At 35.8% G+C, this 27,473-nt stretch overlaps 1 protein-coding gene across 6 annotated transcripts in view; it reads right to left on the bottom strand.

The window, feature by feature from the left end:
• Positions 1-27,473, bottom strand: part of MEF2A (myocyte enhancer factor 2A) — a 163,138-nt gene that overhangs the window by 96,844 nt on the left and 38,821 nt on the right. The window contains exon 3 of one of the 6 annotated variants that reach the window (XM_042941138.1): positions 11,089-11,231. The exons of the other annotated variants lie outside the window; for them this stretch is intronic. The gene's annotated coding sequence lies outside the window, so the exon portion shown is untranslated. The remainder of the gene's footprint in view (positions 1-11,088; positions 11,232-27,473) is intronic. 6 annotated transcript variants of the gene reach the window in all.

Below are 27,473 nucleotides of genomic sequence, written 5' to 3'. Positions count from 1 at the left end.
ATGAAACAGAAAACATACAACAGAGATCAAAAAAACCAAAAGTTAGTTCTTTGGAGGGATCAATAAAACTGGTAAGTCCCTGGAAAAAGTAATAAAGGGAAAAAAAAGAAACAATACATATCTGGGCCCAAAAGTCTTAGATTAAAAAATACGAACTTGTTTTTCCTAACATGTCCTATACTTATCACATGAAGATTAATGCAAATAACAAACAAAATCTGAGAGTAAATTATGCCAAACTAAACCAGCATATACAACTCTGTAACTACTACCTCTCAAACTCCCAGCTCAAACACTCCTAATAACCTAATTATAACAATCTTTTGATACCATTAGGTCCTACAATTTATTACGCCTCCCACCTTTTCAGTGTCCCTCGCCCAGTTTATGTCCCTCCTCATCCAGTTAAATTTTCATATACCCTTATTCCCACTCCCTTGGCTCCTGCTCTCCCTCCTCCCTCCACTCATTTCCTGGAAAAACTCACTCTTGACTACATGCTCCCATGTAAGCTGAATATGGCTGAGAATAAACCACCATGCTAACCAGGATAATTAATCTGACTTTAAGTTTAGCAATTTTCCATTTCCCAATTTTCTGGTTATTTTATGCCATATTCTCTCTCCTCACAACTCCCAACACTCATCACCCATCCTCACTTTCAGCTGATGACTTTGCTACCTATTCTACTGATGGAAAAAATAGTAACCAGAAGAGAAGCTCCTCAAATTCCTGCCATCATAACTATCAACCTATCGGCATCTATCCCATTATACATTGCCTTCCTTCCTATTTAGGTCATGGCTGCAGCAATTCCTCTTTTCTTTCCTTCAGAGTTAAAATTCTCATCTATACTGAAGCACTCTCACTGGCAAAAAAAAATTAAGTAAAACAAAAGATGCTATTACTTCAGTTACCTAAAACAAAACACAGAAAACAAAAAGTGTCTTGATTCCTGAAATTTAAAATACACTAACAGACAAATTCATCTTTGCAGATTCTGAGAAGGTTCGATTTCATAAAGATGTCAATTCTCCCCAAATTAATCTAGAGATTCAATGTAATCCTACTCAAAATGCCAGCAGGTTTTCTTTTATTATATGCAGAAACTAACATGATTATTCTAAAATTCACTTGCAAATACAAAAGTACAAAGAATAGTCAAAACTACCTTGAAGAATAAAGCTAAAAGACTTACACAGGGGCACCTAGGTGGCTCAACTGGTTAAGCATCCGACTCTTGATTTAGGTTCAGGTCATGATCTCACAGTTCATGAGGTCAAGCCCCACACATCAGGCTCTGAGCTAACAGCAAAGAGCCTGCTTGGGATTCTCGCTCTTCCACTCTCTCTCAAAATAAACAAACATTAAAAAAAAAAAAACCAACAGAAAGGTGAACAGTCATCTGTAACTGGTAAGGAGACTGAATTAGTATTAAAAAAAAAAAAAAAAAAACAAAAAAAAAACAAAAAACCTCTTGCCAAAGAAAAGTACTCGACTTAATGGTTTCACTGGGAGTTCTACCAAACATTTTAAAGAACTACCACCAACCTTTCTCAAACACTTCCCAAAAACTGAAGGGAACAGAACACATCCTAACTTATTCTGAGGTAAGCATTGCCCTGTATCAAAGCCACACAATGACACTAAAAGAAAACAATAGATTAATAGTCCTTTTGAACACTGATGCAAAAATACTGAAGAAAATACTAGCAAACCAAACTCAGTAGCATGTTAAAAGGATTATACACCATGACAAAGTGGGATTTATTCCTGGAATGCAAGGATGATTCAACATACTAAAATCAATGTGATAAACCACATTAAGAAAATGAAGAAAAAACCACATGACCATCTAAATTGATATAAAAGAAGCATTTGCCAAAATACATTACTCCTCTGTGGTAAAAACAATCAACTAGGAATTGAAGGAAACTATCTCAACATAATAAAAATCATATAGGAAAATACCACAGCTTACAGAATGTTCAAATGGTGAAAGATTGAAAGCTTTTCCTCTAAGATCAAGAATGAGGATGACTGATTTCACAACTCAGATTCAACAATGTAATGGAAGTTCTAGCCAAAGCAATTAAACAAGAAAAAGAAATAAGTATCTTTGTTTGCAAATGATAGGATCTTATATGTAGAATCCCCTTAAAATTCCACAACACTGTTGAACTAATATACAAATCCATCAAAGGATACAAATAAACACAGAAAAATAAGTTGCATTTCTATATTAACAATGAACAGCCTGAAAAAAGAAAATAATTCCATATATAATGGCAACAAATTTTTTTTTTAACTCAGGTATTAACTTAGTCAACATGAAAGAGACTTGTATACTCAAAATGAAAAAACACTGATAAAAGAAATTACAGAAATAAATAAAAAATACACCCTATGTTCACAGATTGGACGACTTAATGTTGTTAACATATCAATATTACCCAAAGTAAGCTACAAATTCAATGCAAAACCCCAATGATGTTTTTTACCGAAGTATGAAAAGGCACCCTAAAATTCATATGGAATTTCAAGGGTCTCCTAATATCCAAACTAATCTTGAAAAAGAAGAACAAGTTGGAGGACTCACACTCTCTAATGTCAAAATTTTCTGTAAAACTAATCAATACAGTATGGCACTGGCATAAAGACATATAGATCAACAGAACAGAATAAAGAGCCCAGACAAATCCATGAATACATGATCAAATGTCAAAAAGTGTCAAAGGTCACAACAGAGTAAAACAGCAACCCACAAAATGGAAGGAAAAAATTATATATCACATTATCTGAGATTAATATCCAGAATATATAAAGAACTGCTAAAACTCAACAACAAAAACAGGCAAAGGACTTAAACAGACATTTCTCCAAAGAAGATACACAAATACCTAATAAGCACATGAAATGACGTTCATCATTAATCATTAGGCAAATGCAAATCAAAACCACAATGGCATAGCACTTCACCCTATTTGTATAACTATTATCAAAACAAAAACCAATATGAATGTGGATAAACTTTGTGCACTGTTCTGACAATGTAAAATGGTACAACTGCTGTGGAAAAGTATGGTGGTTACTCAAAAAATTAAATAGAGAAATCATCATTTGACTCAACAATTCCACTTTTAAGTCTACACACAAAAGAATTGCAAGCAGGAACTTGAACAAAACATTTGTACATCTATGTTCCTAGGAGCACTACTCTCACTTAAAAGGTAGAAACAACTCCAATATCATTGCAGATGAAGAGAGAAACAAATGTGATGTCTACATACAATGGAGTATTTTTCAGCTTTAAAAAAGGAAATCCTATCACTTGCTACATGAATAAACTTTGAAAATATTATGGTAAGAGAAATATGCTGGCCACAAAAGACAAATACAAGATAATTCCATTTATGAGGTACACCAAGTACTCAAAATTCAGAGAAAGAGAAATGGTAGTTACCAGGGATGAAAGGGAGGGACAAATGGAGAATTATGCTTAATGGGTATAGGGTTTCAATATGGAATGATTAAAAAGTTCTGAAGACAGATGGTGGTGATCACTGCACCGCAATGTGAGCATACTTAATACCACTGTACTGTACACTTATTTTTCTTTTTAATTTTTTATTTGAGAGAGAGAGCGTGAACAGGGGGAGAGGGGCAGAGGCAGAAGGAGAGAGAGAACTCTTAAGCAGGCTCCACACTCAGTACAGAGCCCAAAGCAGGGCTCAATCCCATGACCCTGGAATCATGACCTGAGCCAAAATCAAGAGTTAAACACTCAACAACTAAGCCACCCAGGGACCCCTACCTTCCCCCCACACACCCACCCCCTCTTCCCACTGTACTACACATTTAAAAATAGCTGAGATGATACTATGTTATGTACATTTTGCCTCAATTTCAACAAACACTAAAAAAAAAAAATGTACATACATTTAAAACAACTCCAGGATTATGATTTTATTAATTGAAGCCAACTACATTAGGTCAAATGAGCACTAATTTTTCTATGTGATAAAGCTAAAGGAGGTTTAGTAGAAATGAAAACATATAACACATACCTTTGGAACTAAAACTTATCTTTAGCAAACACGGATGGGCATTTTTCCCACAAAGTAATATAGTTATCTTTGGGGGCGGGGGAAGTAATCACTAATTAAATCCCAAGGCCTATACCTGTATTCAGGCAACACTGAAGTAAAAAATTACTTTAAACGGAACTTTTAGTTAACTGAAATTCTTTTTAGCAGGTCATTTTATAAAATCAGAAACTAGATTTAAAAAAGGAGTCCCAATATGGATTCTGCTGCCTTAATTTAAGAAATATCAGGGGCACGAGCCCCACATTGAGGGTAGAGTTTAGAGGGGAGGGGAGGGAAGGGAAGGAGAGGGAAGGGAAAGGGAAGGAAGGGAAAGGGAGGGAAGGGAAAGGGAGGGAAGGGAAAGGGAGGGAAGGGGAGGAGAGGGAATGGGAGGGAGAAAGGAAAGGAAAAAGGAAAAAGGAAAAAGGAAAAAGGAAAAAGGAAAAAGGAGTGGAAAGGAAAGACAGATTATAGAATCTAGCAAATTCAGAACAATTCATACTAATACTGATCAAAGATGTTCAGTCTTTTCAAATCAACTTTGTTTACTGTTTTAAAGAACCTTGTTGCTTAAGTAACTAAATATTTTCAGAGCATGGACTTTAAACAGAAGGTAAACTTTACTTTTTAAGGTTTGTTCTTATTAAATAAACACCAATCTCTGACTTCATCATAACATCTCATTTTGATGATTCTGGTAAATCAATTATTTTTTTTCAAAAACTACTAAAAAAACCTTTCGTAATGAAAGTAACTGTACACAGTTACACCGCTGTACACAATCAACAACTGAATTTTTTTAAACAAACAAGTATTTAACAAGAGAAAATCTTTAATGATTCATTACTGCTTTAAAAGAAGGAAATTTAAGAATTCCCTTTTGGACAAATTAAACTTGACATGGTCATGGATCCTACAAATGAAAATGTCAAACAGGAAGTTAGATATAAGATTTAGACATCAGAGCTAAAAATATGCCTTTGGGAATTCTGAGCATTTAGACATTATTAATGTTGTGGGGAAAAATGTGCTCACCTAGGGACAAAACAGAAAATGAAAACAGCACCAAAGTCCCGAGGAATAAGATATTTATTATTGTTGCAAATGAACAGCCCAAACTATCCTCCAGACAGAAGGTTTTTAAACAATTTGGCCAACATTAAAAAAATGTTTTTAAATTTTTGTCAAGAAGAAATCTGACTTTCAGCTTTCCTTGAAAAATGCATTCTACTTTCAATAATTTATTCTAGTTTTTCTTTTTTCTAAAATTAATACCATCGTTGTGATAAGGAAAAAAGTTACTACAAACAACAAAAACAAAATGGATGCTTTTAAATTTAAGAAGAAAAAAAATCCTGAAAGCCAAAAACCATTAACTTTAAACATCCCTGAAATCTTCCTTCTACTTTAGCATTTTGTGCCATTTCCAATTACTCTTTCTTCACAACTTGCTTGGAATTTCAAAGCGCTTTCTGACTGAGAAGGTCTATTACAAGTTGAGCGAGAAACCTAGATCCTAAACACAAACATTTCACTCAACTAGCTGTGCAACCTTTGGTACCTGACAATTTCTAAATAAAAGTAACTTTTTAGAAGAGGAAAATGGAAATTATACACATTCTATGTACCACATGGGGCTAGAATAAAATACTATACAATTGTAAATATTTTAAGGAAAGTGATTCTTTATTACTACTAACAAATGTATTTCTGAGCATATTAATATTTATGATAAAAAAACTAAGTATTTACTATGTTCCTGCTATTTCACATATTTCCTTCCCTTGAAACAGATTAATACCTTTTTTCATACATACAACAGAAATCAGGAGAAAAAATTAAATGGAAAATATTATCTTGTAATTAATTTCCAATAATTAAATGTCAAATTGGTATCTAAGGTTACACCTTATAAAAAAGCAAACTAAAATATGAAATAGATAAAAGTATACTGTACATGTAATTATATTATAGTTTCTATATAGCTTAAATTTTTTTCCTTAAGCTTAGTAAATACTGATTTCTTCCTTTTTCTATAAATAGTATGTCAACAAAAAGAAGGGGAAGTGACTAGTCAACACTCTTCCAGAACCCATTTTAATTCAAACCTTTTTCTTTGCCAAACTTCAATCAAGCTGCTTGAAATATAACAGAATACTATAATTTTCAAATTACCTTAGAAATTATCTCATATTATAACCCCTACTCCTTGAGTAGAGAAGCAGCTGAAATCCAAGGAGAAAAGTAAACCATCAAAAGGCTCATTTCAAACAAACAGGACTTTTTCTACTGTATAACACAGCAGTTGTTCCAAAACTTTAGTCATTCAAACCTGAATTTCTCAGTCTTTCTCCTAACCATGTATCATGCTTGACACTATTATTTACCTATTTTTTACATCAATTCCCATTTTCACTTTAATAAATGTATTTGAATATAAAACTTTATTACTGATATAACAGAATATAACTTGCCACAAATGAAAAATAGCCTTAAAAATAATGAAAACATAATTAAATATCAAGTAAAATGGAAGCAGTTACATATAATGTGGGTATGTATATATGTTCATGTATGTTTCATGGTATTAGTTTCAATGATTATATGGTAAATGCATATATAAATACACATAATACATATAATAATAACTGTAAGTACTAGGATTATATGGTAACAACATATATAAAATCATGGTAACTATAAATAACAAGTCAAATTACCTACTTTGTAAGAATGTATACCTGAAAGTAGCATCTTTAGTAAGAAGAATGAGATTGTAAAAAAAATTAATATTAAAGAGGGATCGGCTCCATTTCATTTAGGAAGACAACTCCAATTTTTAGCTTTAACATAAACCAGATCAAAGAATCCCATCTCACATGTGTACTTCATCAAAAAAAGGAAATACCTGGGCAACCTTCTCTGAAAGGGTTGAAATACTGAAAAAAAGTCACTTTTGGGCATCTGGGTGGTTCAGTCGGTTAGGCGTCTGACTCTAGATTTTGGCTCAGGTCAGAATCGCATGGTTGGCGGGATGGAGCCCCAAGTGGGGCTCTGTGCTGACAGTGTGGAGCCTGTCTGGGATTCTCTCTCTTCCTTTCTCTCTGCCCCTCCCCTGCTCATGCACAAGCGCACGCACTCTCTCTCTCACTTATAAATAAAACTTAAAAAAAAAAAGAGTCACTTTTGTTCAACCAATTTTTGCCTCAAGAGGACTTCTGGAGCCTTCTTCCTAAATGTGAAAAATATAGTTGGCAATTTTCTTTCTTTTTTAAATTTATTTTATTTGAGAGAGAGAGAGAGAGAGAGAGAGAGAGCAAGCAGGCGAGGGGCAGAGAGTTAAAGAATCCCAAGCAGGTTCTGCGCTGTCAGTGCAGACCCCAATGTGGGGTTCAATCCCATGAGCCGCAAGATCATAACCTGAGCCAAAATCAAGAGTCCAACACTTAATCGACTGAGCCACCCAGGCACCCGAGTTGGCACTTTCCAAATGGTTATGGGAAACAGGTTACTATTCCATTCATTTTGCCATCCAGTTTGGGGAAAATGCTGTTTAAAAAAATCTTGTATCAGGCCTTTCCAGTATCTTCTCACAATATTTAAATTATCGTCACTGTCAGTTCATCAGATAAGTCCATACCCATAGGATACAGACAACGAGCAAGTTTTCTATTATGTATTAGTTGGTTCAATGGAGAAATGGAAGCTTGAAAAGAGTTCTGGTATGTAACAGCAGTAAAGCACTTTACACATATTTATCTTCTTAAATTCTTACAACTTCTTTATGAGATATGCAATATTATTATTCTCATTTTAAATCTGAGAAAATGAAAGCCAAGGCCATAAGTTATCTTTTCTCCAAGGTCACAGCTGCTAAACAGCAGAGCCAGGTCTATGTGTAGCTCCAGAAGAGCACTCTAACAGCTGTACTCTGCTGCCTTATAAGAGGATCAGGAATCTAAAAGCCCTACATCAGTTTTCCCAGAGCTGCTAGTTTCAGGTGCCAAACACCAGACTTGACTGATGGACCCCGAGCCCAGGGCTACCCCTGGTCAACAGTAGGGCCAACTGCTAGTCCAGCCTTACCAGAAAAACCCTTCATTTCACCATTGGCAAAAAGCATGATGGGGGAGAAGAGAGAAGCCAAAGACTACCAACCCCAACAGCATAAAGAGACCCTGCTACCAATCCCCACAGCCTAATTCCTTCCATCCTTCCTTCTCCCTCCCATCCTTAATGGCCATGCCAGGGGCACCACAGCTGCCTCCTCCTCCTACTTGCCCACACTTTGGGACACAGATCTTCCTTGACCTACTACCCTATTTTGCACAATTTACAATTCACATATGCCTCAAAAGAAAATATTTAAAAAGTCTTCAGCATGTATATTAATGTTTACAACCATTTAGAAAAATTTTTAACTAATTTTAACTTTTTATTTTAAAATAATTCCAAACTTAACTGAAAGTTGCAAAAATAGCATTCATTCTCTCTCCCTCATTATGAAGTGTTATATGTGTGTTATAATCTACATATAAATATTAAAAAATTATTGCTCTGAACCACATTAGGGTAAGTTGCATATATCATGTCCTTTCACCCTCAATACTTACAGCATTTCCTAAGAACATTTCTTATATAACCAAAGTACAGTTATCAAATTCAGCACATACACATCATTGATACAATACTTTAAAAAGTGCAAGCCATATTCCAGTTTTGTCAACTGTTCCAATAATGTTCTGTAGAGCATGTCTCCTCTTCCTGACAGGATCTATGCAGGATCACATATCACACTTAGTTGTCAGTATTTTCAGTCTCCTTTAATCTAGAAGAGTTTCTGGGCTTTGCCTAACATGACATGAAATTTTGAAGAATACAAGCCAGTTATTCTATAAAATATTTATCAATTTAGGTTTGTCTGATGTTTCTGCACAACTCCCAGCCAAAACACTGCATGAGTGATCTTGTATTCTTCTTAGGGTATCACATACCCAGAGGCATCTGATGTCCACCTATCCCTTTACTGATGTTTATTTTTGATCATCTGATCAAAACGTCATCCAATTTCTCTGCTGTATATACCTATTTCCCTCTTGCAAGTAACAAGCAATCTGTTGGAAAATATATTATAAATATATAGATATATATATAAATATATATATAGATATATATATATATAAATATATATTAGATAAATAAATTATAAATTTATTTATATATTAGATAAATAAATTATATAAATAAATATATAGATAAATATATAGATAAATATATATATAGAAAATATATTCTATACACACACACACACACACACACACACACACACACACACCCACCCTACTCCTCAAACTTTTCCCCTGGACTTAGAATGTTTTCATGATTCTTCGTGACAATTGTAAAATGACAGTCTTCCAATTCCACTACTACTCCCTCCACATTTACTGTGAGGAAAAGCCCTCTCCTCTGCTCTATCTGTATCTGTTTGTTCTCAGTATGGATATGTATATTTCTTTTACTCAATTAATTATAATCCATTAACCTCCTTACTGATTATGATGCTCAACTCATCCCCAATTTGGCCAGTGAGACACACACACACCCCAAACACTGGGTCCTATGTCTTTCTAATATGCACTCATCACTGCTTAGAGCACTTCCTTATTTTCAGCCCAATGAGATGTTCTAGGCTGATACTAGATCTGATACTTTCCTGAGCCATCCCCAGAATAAGCCATTTATCCAAGTGATTCTGGCTCGTATTACTGGGGCACAGTATTTAGAAGCCAAGATCTGGGTGGTGCTACTGTAATGCCACTGTTCTAAGTCATTTCTAGAAATATATAAATATAATATGAACATATGTTCATACTGATACCTCCAATTTCCACAAGGTTCTTCTCTGCCTTCTTTATTCCCTATTTGTTCTTTCCTTCCTCCATGGTAAGAACCTTGGCTTGCAACAACATCAGTGCATTTATTCATTTGCTTAACCTAAAGTTTCTCAACTACATTTTAGAACAGATCATAATTCTTTGTTGTGAATAGAAGGGTGGGAATCCTGTGTAATACTGCACATTTATGGAACTGTACGGTGTTTATCAAAAAAAATCATGTATTAAGTGGACCCACACATTTCAAACCTGTTCATGAGTCAGATATACATCATTTACAAACACAGTGAAGGAGGGAGCACTTAAGTGTTTTGTTTTATTGGTTTGATTTCAGCTGTGTTAATATGTTTACTGGGAGAGAGTGCATAGATATGAAAGAAAAGGAAATGGAATTTTAATAAAACCATAGGAGTTAGAATAGCTGGGCTGGGGTACAAAGCATTTATAGGAAAATGAGAAAAGATGATACTGGAGAAGCAAGCAGGAGATAGACAAACTTTATTTTAAATATGATGGGAAGACATCAATAGTTTTATTTTGGTTTTGCTATTAATTATGTGACTCCCGGAAATGTCACTTGACTTCTCTACGCCAAACAATAAACTAAGGACAATTAACATATATTTCACACATGGATTCGTAAGAATAAATGCAGTGGTATCCATTAAATCGTTATTAGAGTGCCAAGCATATATAGTGTCCTAGAAATGCTAGCCAGTATGTCAGCTCTAACACTCCACAATTCTAATTAATATTTATAAAACACTTCTAAAAATGAAATCTGCAGTACCATCTGAAGAGTTATAATCTCTGCTGAATAAAGACTGATTGTATCTTTGTGAATACTATGCAGACAACATAAATCATCACTGAAATGATAGTCCTTTGGAAACTTGAAGGACATCCAAAGAGTTATTAAAGATATCATTATTAAGAAAAAAATGTTCTACTTATCCAGCTTGACTCCAATGGACAAATAAGATACTATATTCTTCTGCACAAAATTTCTTTTGTACTTTTAGGGAAATCACAAAATGCTGCAAAGATTTTTTAAAATCCTACATCAATTTTTCCAAATCCTCTCACATCAAGTAGCTATAATGTACCTCTCTTGCTGTCTTTCTCACAGTAATCATGGTAAATGTTCTGCAACTCAAAGGAAGGATCTGTCTGGCCTCTCCACATAGTAAGAATACACTAACAATTCCACAGTTGCCCAGAGACACCATTTCTTTGCCATTCCAAAAGTCTGTGTTGGTTAGTTTAAAAAAAAAAAAAAAAAAAAAATTAATTATAAATACATATTGCAGCTACAAAGTACAATAAAAAAAAAATCAACTGATAATCATCAATAATTAGAGCCAAGGAAAAAGCACTACTACTTTCTAGTGACATCTAACCAGGAATATAAAGGAAAATTTCCCATCTTTGACTCTGATTTAATAGAAAATCACCCATAATAGTTCTGATAAATAATATTCATTTAACACTAAACATTTTTTCCTAAACCTTCATTTTACTTTATAATACTTAATGTCAACAGTTAGAATTAGACATGGGTCCCAATCTCTTTCTGTTACATACAAGTGCAGGCAGAGACAACAGGAGCCCACCCCAAATCACAAATCAGGAACAGAAGTGGGACCAATCAAGGCATCACAACATAATATCCTACATGACATTTACACAAGCAAGGACCTCACTTTCAACAATATTATTAGAGAGAAGGACAATCCACAAAAGGTCAGAACTTTGCATGTTTTCAAGATAATTGGATTTCCAGACAGTAGGACATACAAGATCATAAGGAAAATAATTCTTCAAATTCAGTGAAATTTGCCCTGTTTATCTGATAAGGTATTTATACTGACTGCCAGTAGAAATATATTTTCAGGACAGCCAAGGTATAAGGAATAAAGCTTCAAGTATTACAACGTTTAGCTGTATGTGAAAAACAATAAACATATCAAAATACAGAGACAACAGGAGACATACATATTTCCATAAGAATATTCTAGTTCTGTATAGCATCCCAAGTTATGATCATTGTTTTTCTACAGACGTAGAATATAAAACAATCAGAGAGCAAAAATCTTTACCCCGCATCGTTTTACAAACAAGTTTGTGGCCATTATAAACAGAAGGATGACTCCTCGGAGTCCAGCCTTTCATTCCTAAATGAAATCAAGACAACAATTTATTCTTTACAGGGTAGGAAGACTATTTTATGTAATTAATTAACAACAAACAAATGCATCCCAAGAAATTCTGGTATATTTCCATTATATTTCTATCACCAAAAGATGAGATTCTTTCAATCTCAACTAATTTGACTGCGTATCACCAGAGAATTAAAATAAAGTTTAAACACAAACTGTATCTAAAACAGTATTCTGTACTTACGAAAATGGGCACTTAACATTAATTACCAATGAGAGCAAGACACCTAATCAATACAATTGGTTATTGCAATTCTCAATTTTACACAAGAAAGGATTTTAAAGTCCAGCTACTAAAAAAATTGTGCTTTATAAAACTTCAGCTAAGAATCTTAAAATGCCTCAAGATAACATAGCTCCTATCCTAACAAAAAGAAAGACTCCTATAACCTACACAAGCATAACTTTTCTTAAGCCTATTAAAACCCTGAGGTTGCAGGGCAACCACGTGAATGAAATTCCAAAGGATGACAAGCCTCTTTCAGCAGACAGTACAGCATGAACTGATTCACCTTTGGCAGAACATGGGACAAATAGGCTGCTACCACAAAAGCTGGTAAGAAACTAGTTCACATTTTAACATATTCTTAAAGGCTGAGTGGGCTAGTATGACAGTGTGGAATTCGGAAAACCCACACACAGGGGAGTATGTTCTTCCCAAGGACCTGTTCTATGTGCTCACAAAAGACATAAGGCCCCGTGGTGACACACAAACACAAAATCTTCTCTACTTCCCAGACATCAGAGTTGTTTACTAGATACAGGACTGTCAACTACAGTCAAGTAAAATTCTCTTACCCTTAGTTTTCAATCTATAAAATGGGAATACTACATTTAAAATAGGGCTCTGTGAGAATTTGTCAAAATAAGCTCTTGGCATGTATCAAGAGCTTAAAACTTTATACTTATTATTACTCAGTTTATTCCAGGTACCTATTTGATCATAAAATTAAGGATGGCAACACAAGCTTGGCTGCCAGCTATGAAACATCTAAAAAGACAAAGGAACCAAAATTGGGGGGTTGAGAAGCACACAAAAGATCAATTTCAAATTCTGCTCATTGAATTCAATAGTTAGAGAAATTCAGCAGATATTCTAAACCTATAAAAAACTTACATTATAATGAGAGCTAACTATTCAGGAGAAACCTGTTAGTTCTCTTTTATGAAAGTTAAAATCATTTCTTAATTTACCTGAAAGTTCATGATGTAAATATACTGGATTTTCATTAACAGCATTTACTCTTTTTACACACTTTCATTTCATACCACAGACATCACAATGAATGGACTGGATTTATTGACAGGACTCTTTATTGTCTGAGAGGCTTCTGACTATATAGAGAGAAGCACTCGTTACTCTATGCTTTTTTAATTTTTTTTAATGTTTATTTTTGAAAGAGACACAGAGTATGGGTGAGGGAGGGGCAGAGAGAGAGAGAGAGAGAGAGAGAGAGAGAGAGAGACAGACAGACAGACAGACAGAATATGAAGCAGGCTCCAGACTCTGAGCTGTCAGCACAGAGCCAAACATGGGGCTGGAACCTACAGATGGTGAGATCATGACATGAGCTGAAGTTGGATGATTACCCAACTGAGCCACCCAGGCAACCCTCTACGCTTTTCTTAATGTTCATCTTCCCTGATGTATATGTGTTAACTTAAAAATAAACATCATTAGATACTTAGAAGACAATTCATATTCCTTTACTTTTAAGAATGAAAATAAAAGATGAAACAGAAAATAAGCTAAGAACAATCCAGAGCAAAAAAGTCTATGACTAATTATTGCTTTTTTTCTACTCACAGGCATAAACATAGTCTAGGGCAACCACATATTGCCAAAGAACTATTGTTGGTAGGGAAGGACAACTAAATAAATAAATTTAGAATCAAACAGTAGAACATGAAAATAACTGACAAAAGACAGAAGAAGGACCCAAGTTAGCCAATCCGGAACCACCCTAACTTTGAATTTCTTGTTAGATAAGATGGTAAAATTCTTTTGGTTACCCTCTCTGATACTTGCAAAGAAAGCATCCTACCTGATACACACATGCAAATAGTTGAAGAGTTAATTATAATCTGTTCCCAAAACAAATTATAGATCATTTCTAAATGTTGCAGGTAGGTCATTTTCATATCAGATAATATTCTTTCCTTGATTTATCACTTCATTTTATAATTTTTATTCTGGACATTAAAAAAGACATATATGGGCACCTGGATGGCTCAGTCGGTTGAGCGTTCAACTCTTGGCTTTGGCTCAGGTCATGATCCCAGGGTTGTGGGATCAAGCCCCGAGTCAGGATCCGCGCTGAATGTGGATCCTGCTTTGGGTTTTCTCCCTCCCTCTCCCCTCTCCCTCCCTCACACTCTCATGCTCTCTATCTTAAAAAAAAAGACACACAGATGTTTGTAAGACCAGTATCTTCTAAGTCTAAATACCAGATACAGAGAAGGCTAGAAATAGAAGACAAAAATGCTTTGTCTTCTAAACATAAACAAAATACATATACAGCCTTAAAAATGAAAGTTTCCTATGTAGTTCTTAAAAAAGCTATTTCTGATATTCTATAGGTACCCAGTTATACCACAGTCTTTACAAGAAATGATGATGTGTTAATTGAGCACTCAATTAAAAACTGCTAAAAAACAGCAGTGTTGGATGTAGAAGCTGGCTTTCAAAAATGAGTAATCAATTCTAGTAATATACACAGATTATAATCACAGGCAAAATAAAAGGCAAACTAACAAAAGACTGTAACAAAGATGAAGCAGGAGACAGTGGAACAGTAAGTTTAGTAATCTAGGTAGTACTCATTGCTTCCAAAAATTCAAAAGTACCTTATAAGACTGCTTCAAAACTCTCTCACATCCAACCAAACCAAACTTCAATTATCTGTTTCAGAAAGATTCTACTGGCATAGTGAGACAATTTTTTTCTTCTTCACTGTAACAGAAAAAACCCTATGACCACAGCTCCCAATAGTGTATCCATCAGCCAAAAGAAACCTGAATGCAGCATTACTTTATGGGCATTCAGTACCCAAAAGACACTCCACATCAACTGACAGTACAAAAGTGAAGGTAGCTGATAGATGATTTTTGGTTGTTGTTTTTGTTTGTTTGTTTTTAAGAATGTGCCTCTCTGGGGCGCCTGGGTGGCTCAGTCGGTTGAGCGTCCGACTTCGGCTCAGGTCATGTTCTCATGGTCCATGAGTCCCAGCCCCGCGTCGGGCTCTGTGCTGATGGCTCAGAGCCTGGAGCCTGTTTCAGATTCTGTGTCTCCCTCTCTCTCTGACCCTCCCCCGTTCATGCTCTGTCTCTCTCTGTCTCAAAAATAAATAAACGTTAAAAAAAACAAAATTTTTAAAAAAAGAATGTGCCTCTCAGACTAATAAGTCTTTCTGCAAAGGGGGGGGGGGGGGGGGGGGGGGGTGGGCAGTATTTATTCCAAAGCCAGATCCTGAAGAAGGAGCTAGACTGTTAATACTGAGCTTAATTGTTTTTCTCTGATTTTTAGTAGACAGTAACAAGTACTGGTAAGATAAAAGTCTTAAACTCATTCCCATTTATAAAATCTCCACTGACTACACTGCCTGCAAGATCAAAGGCATTAGAAGATCTGGTTCCAACTCATAACTCCAGTCACAGCACAGTACTCTACTTCCGGAAACAGCGACTGCCATGTCTAGCCTAGGCTTTGCAAGAGCTGCCTGGTCTCAGCAGGCATTCTTATTCCTTCCAATCCAATTTCCCCACTTTCACTAGAGTGATTTTAAAATGCAAATGTCACTTAACACTGTTCTGAAAGTCCAAACTCTTAACATGGCCTACAGAACTTTGTCTAATCTTGCCCTGCCTCTACCCCACCATACTCATTCCTTGCCACTCTTCCTACTACCCAATAAGCTTCTGGGCACAGGTCCTTCTGCTTACAAAGCTCCTAAATCCTTTCTGCTGCAGGGCCTTCACACATACAACCTACCAGCTTGCCATCTCTTACTAGGTCTCATCCCAAGGACTTCCCCTGGCTACGAGTTCCACAGATCCATTATGTCTCAGTATTACCATTATTTCGTCTATGAAGTGTTTCTTAACATTCAAACTATATGAGGACGACTCCTACTACACTTTCAGAGCACATCCTATGTCTCTTTTATGGCATTTACCACAAATGTAATTAGTTACCTGTATAATTAGTTATCTTTTTTCCCCAACCAAGCTATAAGCTCAATGAGGAAGATCAAGTATGTTGTATTTGCCCCTATAACTCCAGCAGCTACCAAAGTGCCTAGCCTGAAACACATGCTCAATAAACAACTGCATCCTTAATGAATGAAAGCAATAAATCAGCATATAGAAAGATTTCGGGTCCCAGGCTATAAAAGCTCTCTAAGAGCCAATCTTTTGAAGGTGGTTAGTTGTTCTTGATTGAACTGCAAAAGGAAAGGTACCACAAACCTACAATTACCAACAGCTGTGGCAGACATTCATGTATGCTACAGCCATTCAGTAGTCACAATAATCTGTGAGGTAGTTACCATTTGCTCCATTTTCTAGATGAAGCAACTGGGGACCAAAATGGCGAATACCCTTCCGAAGTCACACAAGGAGACAGAGTTGAAATTCTGGCTCTAATGTCATGTATAACAATATGGCATCACCACTGGAACTATTTAAGTAGTGGCTGAAGAAAGGCTATCAGTCAAAACTGTCCTAGGTATACTTTTGGATGGGCATGATCCATCATTAAATAAGCTGAACTACAAAATCTTCAAGGAGTCATGCAACTCCAATTTCGCAAGTCCATGCTACTTTTCAGTAGCAGAATATGAGGGGAATTTCTGCCCAACTGTGCAAGGCTGCACAAGAGAAACCAGAGATATGAAAGAACCACACAGTCATTGTGTCCTCCCCCAGTTCCAACAACAGAGAGCAACTTACCTATCGGTACAACGGGTTGTCAAAATACAAAGGCCATGGGCAGTTCTTAACCACCTTAGAGAGTTCTGACTTCCTCCTACCAGGTCTCCATCTCCCAAGCCCTCTTATACTGTACAGTAATGATGATTCCTTTCCTCTCTACCAAAGATAAGAGTTTCAACATTTGCAAAGGAACTGCAGCTTCTATCTACTTCGCACTACACCTCCTGCCTCAAGGTAACCTAAATAACTAGAGAAGAAGATTCCTCCCAATCTCAATGCTTGGAAAATTAAAAGAATCACAACTTCTGGATTACCAACACACAGGGCTAGCCAAAGAGGGGAAAGGACTGATAGGTGGGTGTAGTTAGAATGAGTTTCTCTTGGTTGCTACTGCTATATACTATTTATACACAAAATAATAACTATAAATTTTAATAAATGGATCAATAAAACTCATTGATTTAATGTAGCAGTTCTCAAATTAAATGAATACTAGATTCAAATGGAAAACTAAAACGTGTATTTTGCATGCATCAACTTAACCTAGCCCCACAAAAACCATCAAATCAGAACTGAGACTAACGCCCAAGCAAGAGTAATTTTTAAAAGCTCCACAGATTATGATACACATCTTTAGTTCAGAGAGGCTGTTTTATTATATTACAACACAAAACTCCTTATTCATTCATTGACTGGCTATATGTGAGAGTGAAATGACAAAAGTCACATGAGCACAGTCCTAACAGTGTATCTACATATTGCATTTAACACATACATTTACACTCATTTTCATTAAGAAATACCTTCTCATTTCTTCAAATTACATGGCTTTCTTAATCTTTTTCTTTTTCTCACATTTGATAAAGAAGGATACTAGAAAAATTTTATATTCTTCATACTTCTTCTATGAGGGTTAAGAAAATACTTTAAACACACCGAAAAGCAGGGAGAACATGTATACTGGTTTAACAGGGACAGCCACTTAAATAAATGTGTATTGTGCAGGAGTAATTACTTTTATTTATAAAAAAAATTTTTTTTCTAATGTTTATTTATTGGGAGACAGAGCACAAGCAGGGGAGGGGCAGAGAGGGAGACCCAGAATTGGAAGCAGGCTCCAGGCTCTGAGCTGTCAGCAGAGCCCAATGTGGAGTTAGAACCGAAGAACCATGAGATCATGACCTGAGCTGAAGTCAGACGCTAAATCGACTGAGCCACCCAGGCGACCCTATGCAGGAGTAATTATTCAGTGAGACCCCTTACTCTCAAACACCTCCTGGTTTGATAATTAGATCACAAGTATAGGCCACTCTTATCATTTCATTTCCTTTTTTTTTTTTTTTTTTCTTCTGTAAAGCAGGATCCACACCCAGCACTGAGCCCAATGCAGGGCTTGAACTTCCAGCACTGAGATCAAGATCTTAGCTGAGACCAAACGTTGGACACTTAACCGACTGAGCCACCCAACTGCCCCTCACTCTTTTCATTTTTTATGTGATTTTTTAAACTTGAGGTATAATTCACATGTCACAAAACTCATCTTTTTTAAAGTATACAATCTGGGGCTTATTTGTCTTTTTAAAAATTGTTTTCTATTTTTTTTTTTTTTTTTTTATTTTACAGAGAGAGAGAGAGAGAGAGTGCACACAGTGGAGAAGAAGAGCAGAGGGAGAAAGAAAGAATCCCAAGACGACTCCATGCTCAGCACGGAGCCCCATGCAGGGCTTGATCCCACGACTCCGGAATCATGACCTGAGATGAAATCAAGAGCCAGATGCTCAACTGAGCCATCCAGGCACCCCTTTCTCTGTTTTACTGTATTCACAAAGCTGTACAACCATTCCCACTATCTAATTCTAGAATATTTTCATCATCCCCCAAAGAAACTCAATGTCCACTAGCAATCATTCCCCATTCCTCTCCTCCCACGACTCCTGACAGTTACTTTCCATCTCTATGAATTTGCCTATTCAAGATATTTCATGTAAATGGAATCATACAATGTGCAGCTTTTTGTGGCTCTTTTCACTTAGCATAATGTTTTCAAAGTTCATCTGTGTTAAGTATTATCAGTACTTCGCTTCCTTTCTGGCTGAATAATATTGTATTTTATGGAAATACCACATTTCCTTTATCCATTCAATAGTTGATGGAAATTTGGGTTGTTTCCACTCTATTCTGAATAATGCTGCTATGAACATTTGTGCACGTGTACATATTTTCAATTCTCTTGGATATATAGTTAAGAGCAGAACTGCTGGGTCACATAGTAACTCTAGGAAATTGAGTTCGTTTGGGAATACTGCAATCTTAATAGTTTATATTAAGTCTTCCAAACCATAAATCCAATATGTCCTGTCTTTGCATTTATTTAATTTCTTCTTTAATTTCTTTCAATGATGCTTTCTAACTTTTAGTGTACACGTGTTGCACTTCTTTTGTTAAAATTATTCATAGGTATTTTATTCTTTTGATGCTAATACAAATAGAACTGTTTAATTTCACTGCTAGCATTCTACATCATTCTTGATTTCAAAAACTTTCAATGATATAAAAAAGGTAATTAGAGAAGTTAATTGCATTTAAGTATAAATACCATGGCTCTTCTAATTATGATCTACTAAAACAGAAAAAATTGCTCTAAACCCTACAAGAAATCCACTTTGCTAAAAGAGCTTTTTGAAAAAATCAAGCAAGGCCAAATAACTTTAATCCCAATGTCACTAGTGCCAGTGCAGCTACATTACATGCGTGTGCGCGCGCACACACACACACACACACACACACACACACACACACACACACTGCCTTATATACATTCCCTTATAAAATATACAAACATACAAACAAAAAAACCCACTCATACTGTACATTCTCTTTGTCAGACAAACTTGGGGAAAACTATCCTACTGTTAATTTTTTTTTTTAGTTTTTTTTTTTGATTTATTTTCTTTTAAGAGAGAGAGAGAGAGAGAGACAGCACAAGTGAGGGAGGGGCAGAGAGAGGGAGAGAGAGAATTCCAAGGAGGCACTGCTTGATCTGCAGGCATCAGCGCAGAGTCCAATGTGGGGCTCAAACCCACAAACCATAAGATCATGACCAGAGCCAAAATCAAGAGTCCAACACTTAACCGACTGACCCAGCTGGGCACTCCCTTACTGTTAATTTTTAATGCAATCAGAGGTTTCTGACCTTATAGAATTATCTTTCAGTTACTTTTAATATAAGAACATTCTTCTTTGTTCCTTCTAAAATAGGGTGTTTTCATTACTGCACACAAACAATGAAATCCAGGCATAAACTCAAATTCTAAATTAATTTAAGACTATCATTAAACTACTGTTTTATGGAAAATGACTAAACCATTCCATTTCAGCCAGAACTGTACATGCTGTATCTAATTACACATTTTAAAAGTACAATGATATGTTGTATGAACACAATAATGTCTATTAGCCACTATTTAAAGAAATGATTCAACAAGGAAAACAAACTTTAGTTCAAATATAGAACTTATATATTTATGGTCATTATTTGAAAATGCAGCTGTATTGTTGTATGTAACTTTCATAGAAACAGAACATGTCCTACAAACATTCATACCTAATCCTATAAAGTTCTAACTCACATTAGGTTGTCATAAATTTTGGGTAAAATTCAAAAACATAACATCTCATTAAAGAACTAAGATCAACAAAAGTACAAATAGCACTGAGAAAGTTATCCCTTACCAACTACAAAAGGGACTACTTGAAGGATTCTGTGGGTATTATGACATATTCTGGCCTGCAAACAATTCTGATGCTATAAATCTATCAAAGGAAACACAAGGGGGGGGTGCCTGGGTGGCTCAGTCGGTTGAGGGTCTGACTTCAGCTCAGATCATGATCTCACAGTGAGTCCGAGCCCCACATCGCACTCTGTGCTGACAGCTCAGAGCCTTCAAATTCTGTGTCTCCCTCTCTCTGCCCCTCCCTGCTCGTGCTCTCTCTCTCAAAAGTAAACAAACATCAAAAAATAAAAATGCAAGGAATCATCACGACTCAAAGCCACTATGAACAATGTGGAGGTTGTACCCTGCACATATGAGTGCACAGCCAAGAGAAAGCAAATGGGGACTGAAATCCAGTTTGTTAGCCACTCTAAGCACTGAGCGCTCACAGAGGGCAGCATCCACCAAAAGTTGGGAGAAGAGCCTTTTTCAAGCTTTGCAAAAACTATCTGTGGCTTAGCAATGACACCTGCAAACAACCAACTACTTGTTGGAAAAGTTAAGACCACTGAGATACAGAATATTGGTGCCCCTGCCTGAAATCGTAACACCAAAATATCACTTCTTACTAAGCGTTTACTTAGAATGTTTTAGGTAAAATCATCAATAAGACAAAACATAAATAGCTTGATGGGGAGAAGTCACCTAAAAATCTAGAGTGGTTTAAATATGGTATCTATCTAAATTTGGTTTTCTCTGATTATTAGGCTATATATTTTTGCATGCTTTGACCCTATGCTTTTGATAAGAGACATTTTATTTTAAATGTTTATTTATTTTGAGAAAGAGAGAGAGCACAAGTAGGGAGGGGCACAAAGGAAGGGAGAGAGAGAGAGAGAGAGAGAGAGAGAGAGAGAGAGAGAGAATCCCAAGCAGGCTCCGCACCACCAGTGCAGAGCCCGACGTGGGGTGGAACTCAGGAACCCTGAGAACATAACCTGAGCCAAAACCAAGAGTCAGATGTTTAACCATCTGAGCCACCCAGACGCCCCTGGATGAGAGACATTTTTTTCAGGAAAATGCTAAAAAATTAGAGGAGAAGCATAGAGTAAAATGTTAAGAGCCTATTCCTATTAGGCTCTATTCCTATTAGAGAAATACAGGCCTTGTTTTACACAACATGCAATGAAGTGCTAAAAATTATGTATTGGTCACAAATACTGGTCAGGTAAGTATCTTAAATTTGGTATGGAAATTAAGTAAATTTGATGGAAACTGGAAGTAATTTTTTTAATGTTATTATCACTCCATTTAATTGCACAGGGAATTAAAGGTTTTCTAAATTGTGAAATTGTGCTTCCTTAAAGCAAGAAATACTATTATTTTCAAAATGATACAAGTTATTAATCATGATAAATACTCCAAATACTAAAAAGACATTATAACTTCAAAATTTTTATCAGAATGACCAGTCCATAAAATGCTTTATTTCTAGATACACCAATGAATTGTCGTGTTTGTCAGGGACTCACCTCCTCTCACCACCTTGATCAGTTCTACAAAGTGGAGCAAGAATATAGCTCAAACTCTTACAGGAAATTATGAGAATAAAACCAGAGGGCAGGCATCCTTGGCTCCTTACAGATAGGCACAATATTAAAATCACTATTAGAAAAGAGACTTGTAAACTGCCCTCATTAAGATTAAAGCCCATCCACACATTCCCTGATTGCTTACACCTACATAACAGCAATGTCCTGTCTTCACATGGGACACACAAGAGAAATAAAGAACGCAGTAAGGCAAGGTGTGGAAATGAAAATGAGATTCTAGTCTCTCAACCACCACCAACTCACTCTCTATATTAACACTTCCTTCATGTGCAGACATTCCAAATACTTCCCAGGCTGTCATAATGATTTCTGGGAAAAATGCTTTATCAATAATTATATCCTGTATAAAGATGAATTATCATTATTAGAAACCGTATCAATTCTCAATGTTACGATTCAAATATTAGATATATATTAAAAACTTAACCTCTGATCACCTGAATCAAACCTGTACAAAAATGCTGCTGTATCTTTATTTATAAAGATAAATATGATTTGGGGTATACCATTATATTCAAAATCAGAAAACTTTTTTTTTTTAATTTTTTTTTTTTTTAACGTTTATTTATTTTTGGGACAGAGAGAGACAGAGCATGAACTGGGGAGGGGCAGAGAGAGACGGAGACACAGAATCGGAAACAGGCTCCAGGCTCTGAGCCATCAGCCCAGAGCCTGACGCGGGGCTCAAACTCACGGACCGCGAGATCGTGACCTGAGCCGAAGTTGGACGCTTAACCGACTGAGCCACCCAGGCGCCCCAAGAAAACTTTTTAATGAATGTGGAAGGGGTATAGAAATGTGAACAGGTGTGCAATGGAATCAGGAATTGGCATTTCTGGTGTTAACATATAATTGTACATAAACATAAAATGTATACATTTTACCTGCTTTATTTTTGTGTTTTCATTTTACTTTACATAAACGAAATCACAAATTTTGAATGGTTTCTAGCTTCTTTTGAGAAACATACTTGCGAAATTCACCCTGCAGCATGTAACTGTACTTCATCCACTTTTATTGCCGTAAAGTATTGCACTGTATGAGCATATCACAATTTTAGTCAGTCCTATTGAAGAACAATGTATTGAGTTTGACTCTATTACAAACAATGCTGCTACCAATGTTATTAACACATCTCTTAGTGTACATGTTCACACATTACTCACAGGAATATACCCACTAAAGTAAATTACTGGGTCACAGGGTATGCAAATATCAAAGTGTTTCCTAAAGAAGTTGTAATAACATACATTTGCACCAGCAGTGTTTAATGAGTTCCCATAACTTAACATCCTCTCCAAAACTTATAATGTTAACCTCTTTTTAAATTTTAGCCACTCTAGTGGTTTATGATGGAGTCTCTTCAGTTTTAATTTATATTTCTCAGATTACTAATGATGTTAAGCACATTTTCACTTATTTCTTGCATATTTACACCTTTTATGAAGTGTATTTTCATGTCCCTTCCCATTTTTCCATTGAATTGTTTGTCAGACTGATTTGTAGAAGTGCTCTAAATATTCTGATACATGCTTTTGGTCTGTTATATGTACTGCAAATATGTTCTTCCACTCTGGCTTGCCTCTCTATTCTCCTTTGACTTTGCAAGAATAAAATTTCTTAATTTTAAGGTAATGAAATGTACCAACTGTTTTATTTATATTAGTGGATTTTATTTCTTCTTATACTTTTTATGAACATGTTCTCCTTGTATTAGCTTCTAAAGTTTTATAGTTTTGCCTTTCACATTCAGATGTACAAATCAATCTTAAATTGATTTTTGCATGGGGTATCGAGATGAGTCATTTTTTCCTATGGATCACCAATTGTTCTAGTAACATTTGTTAAATAATTCCTTCCCTATTACGGTAGAGTGCCAATTTTGTCATAAAGCAAGCATCCATGTACATACACACTGGCCCTCTTCCAGACTCTTTACTTCTTTTGTTTATCCTTGTGGCATTATTTCATGCAAGTATTTATTATAGATTTATAAGTTTTGAGCAAAGAAAATTCTCCTGCTTTGATCTGTTCTTCCAAGACTGCTTAAGCTATTCTTGGGCCAAAAATTTTCCTTCAAAATACAAAATAAAAACAAACGAATGAAGATTTTACAATATTTGTTAGGATTACTTGGAGAATAATCCTCAAATGGACATGGATTATAACCTTCAGAAAGACAGAACCTTAGTGGACAACTAAATTAACCCTACATTAAACAATGTTCTGGGGGCACCTGGGTGGCTCAGTCAGTTAAGCATCTGACTCTTCATTTCAGCTCAGGTCGTGATCCCAGGGTTGTGAGACTGAGCTCCACATCAGACTCCATGATGAGCATGGAGCCTTCTTAAGATTCTCTCTCTCCCACTGCTCCTCTGTCCCACTTGCATGTTCTCTCTCTCTCAACAACAACAACAACAACAACAACAAAAAAAAAAAAAAGAAGAAGAAGAAGAAGAAAAGAAAAAAGAAAAAAAACATTCTGGACCACTGTTGACAGAACTTTAAAAAAAAAAAACTCAAAAGGATTCAGCTGATACCAAGGAACTTGTATGAATACAAAAATAAAAATTCAACGCTATGTAAAATAATATAAAAAATTTCTTCATCCTAGGATCTCAAAGTACAATGTCCACCATCCAAAAAAAAAAGTATAAGGAATAAAAAAATAAAGCAGGAAGGGGCACCTGGGTGGCTCTGTCAGTTAAGCATCCAAATTCGGCTCAGATCATGATCTTGTGGGTAGTGGATTCAAGCCCCACTTGGGGCTCTCTGCAGTCGGTATGGAGCCTGCTTTAGATCCTTTGTCTCCCTCTCTCACTGCCCCTCCCCCATTTGCATGCGCGGGCGCGTGCTCTCTCTCTCTCTCTCTCTCTCTCTCTCTCTCTCTCAAATAAATATTTAAAAAAGAGCAAGAGGGGTGCCTGGGTGGCTCAGTTGGTTAAGCATCTGACTTCAGCTCAGGTCGTGATTCAGTCTGTGAGTTCGAGCCCTACGTCAGGCTCTGTGCTAGCAGCTCAGAGCCTGGAGCATGCTTTGGATTCTGTGTCTCCCTCTCTCTCTGCCCCCTCCTCCACTCACACTCTATCTCTGCCTCTCAAAAACGAATAAACATAAAAATAAAAAGCAGGAAATGTGTCCCATAATAAAAAACTTCAATCAATATAAAGAAATTCAGATAAAATAAAGTTAATGGAATTAACAGATGAGGGCATTAAAACAATGATTAAAAATATAAGCTCTGAATGTTAGAAAAGGTAAAGGAAAATAGGAACATGATGAGAAGAAAAACTGAAGAAATAAAACTTCCAGAGATGAAAAATAATTATCAGAAATAAAAAACACACTGGATGATATTAAAAACAGATAATATGCTGCAGAAGAAAAGATCAGTGAACCTGGAAACATGACAATATTAACCATACCAAAAAAAAAAAAAAAAAAAAAAAAAAAAAAGCGGGGGGGGGGGGTGCGGGGGGAGAAGGGGAGAGAGAAAGTGTAAGTGTCATGCCAAAACAGTTCAAATGTATAAATTTCCCTCCTCAACCTTGAAAAAAACACCTGGGGTAAGTGAGATATTTGAAGAAATAGTGCCAATATTTTCCCAAATCTGGTTAAAAACAAACAAAACTTAACAAGGATTTTTCTCAAAGAAAACTATATACTAAGACACATCATGATCAAATGACTAAATGAAAAAGTCTTAAGACCAAAGAAAATAGAAAAATTACATGGTGGGGGGAAGGGGGTGTGGGGGGAGGAGTCATGCATACTAAGAAAAACAGCAGACCTGTCAGAAACTATGCAAGCCACTTCAGAAACAATTTCACAACATATTACTAGGGATAAAAAGGGACATTTCAAGATACAGAACCCAATTCATCAAGAATATTTAAGAAAACTAAATAATGCATTTAGTTAATATTAGAACTTTGAAATACATAAACCAAGAAGTGAAAGGAAAAAACAGACAAATCCACAATTAAAGCTGAAGATTCCACACTTCTCTCTCAGCAATTACTGAAACAAACAGAAAATCAGAGAACTAAACTTTGAAGAATACTATCAACTAATTTGACCTAACTAACATTTTTACAAAGTTCTACTCAACAACAGATCACATGGCATAAGTGCCCACAAAACCAAAACATTCACTAACACAGACAACATTCTGCACTTCATAATAAATACACAAAATATGTTCTTAGATCACAGCATAATTAAATTAGAAATGTATTAGAGAAATAGATCTACAAAATTAACCAAATATTTGGCAATTATATAGGTCACAAAAAAAATCACAAAGTAAATTTAAAAATTCTCTGAACTCTTACAAACACAAAACAAACTTTGTAAAATGCAGAAAAAGGAAAATTAAATAACAATTGCTCCTTTAGAAAAAGAAGCAAAATCTCTAATGCCAGAACAAAAGAAGGGATATCACTATAAATCCCTCAAACATAAGAGTAAGGGAATATAACATGCAACTTTATGCCAATAAATAGAACAATTTACCTGAAATGGACAAATTTATAAGAAAGACACAAACTGAAGCTTATTCAAGAAAAATTAATATAAATCTAAATAGCCCAATATCAGAGAAATCGAGTTCATCATTTAAAACCTTCCCACAAAGAAACTCCAAACCCAGAGGTCTTCACTAATGAATTATACCAAACACTTCAAGAAGCAGTAACACCAAATGTAAACAAACTTTTCCAGAAGAGGAAAACTTTCCAACTCCAGCCGCTGTCTAGATACAAAAAGCAGATAAAACATTATTTTAAAAACTACAAACTGGGGTGCCTGGATGGCTCAGTCGGTTGAGCGTCTGACTCTTGATTTTGGCTCAGGTCAGGATCTCACAGTTCATGAGTTCAAGCCTTGAATAGGGCTCTGTGCTAGCAGTGCGGAGACTGCTTGGGATTGTCTCTCTCCCTCTCTCTCTGCCCCTCCCCTGCTCATGCTGTGTCTCTCTCTCTTTCAAAATAAATTAATTAAAAAAAAAAAAACT

This window comes from Panthera leo, chromosome B3 (genome assembly GCF_018350215.1).
Source record: "Panthera leo isolate Ple1 chromosome B3, P.leo_Ple1_pat1.1, whole genome shotgun sequence".
Taxonomy (NCBI): Eukaryota; Metazoa; Chordata; class Mammalia; order Carnivora; family Felidae; genus Panthera; species Panthera leo.
The sequence above is the reverse complement of the archived record's forward strand: the minus strand, read 5'-3'. Positions and strand labels throughout refer to the sequence as shown.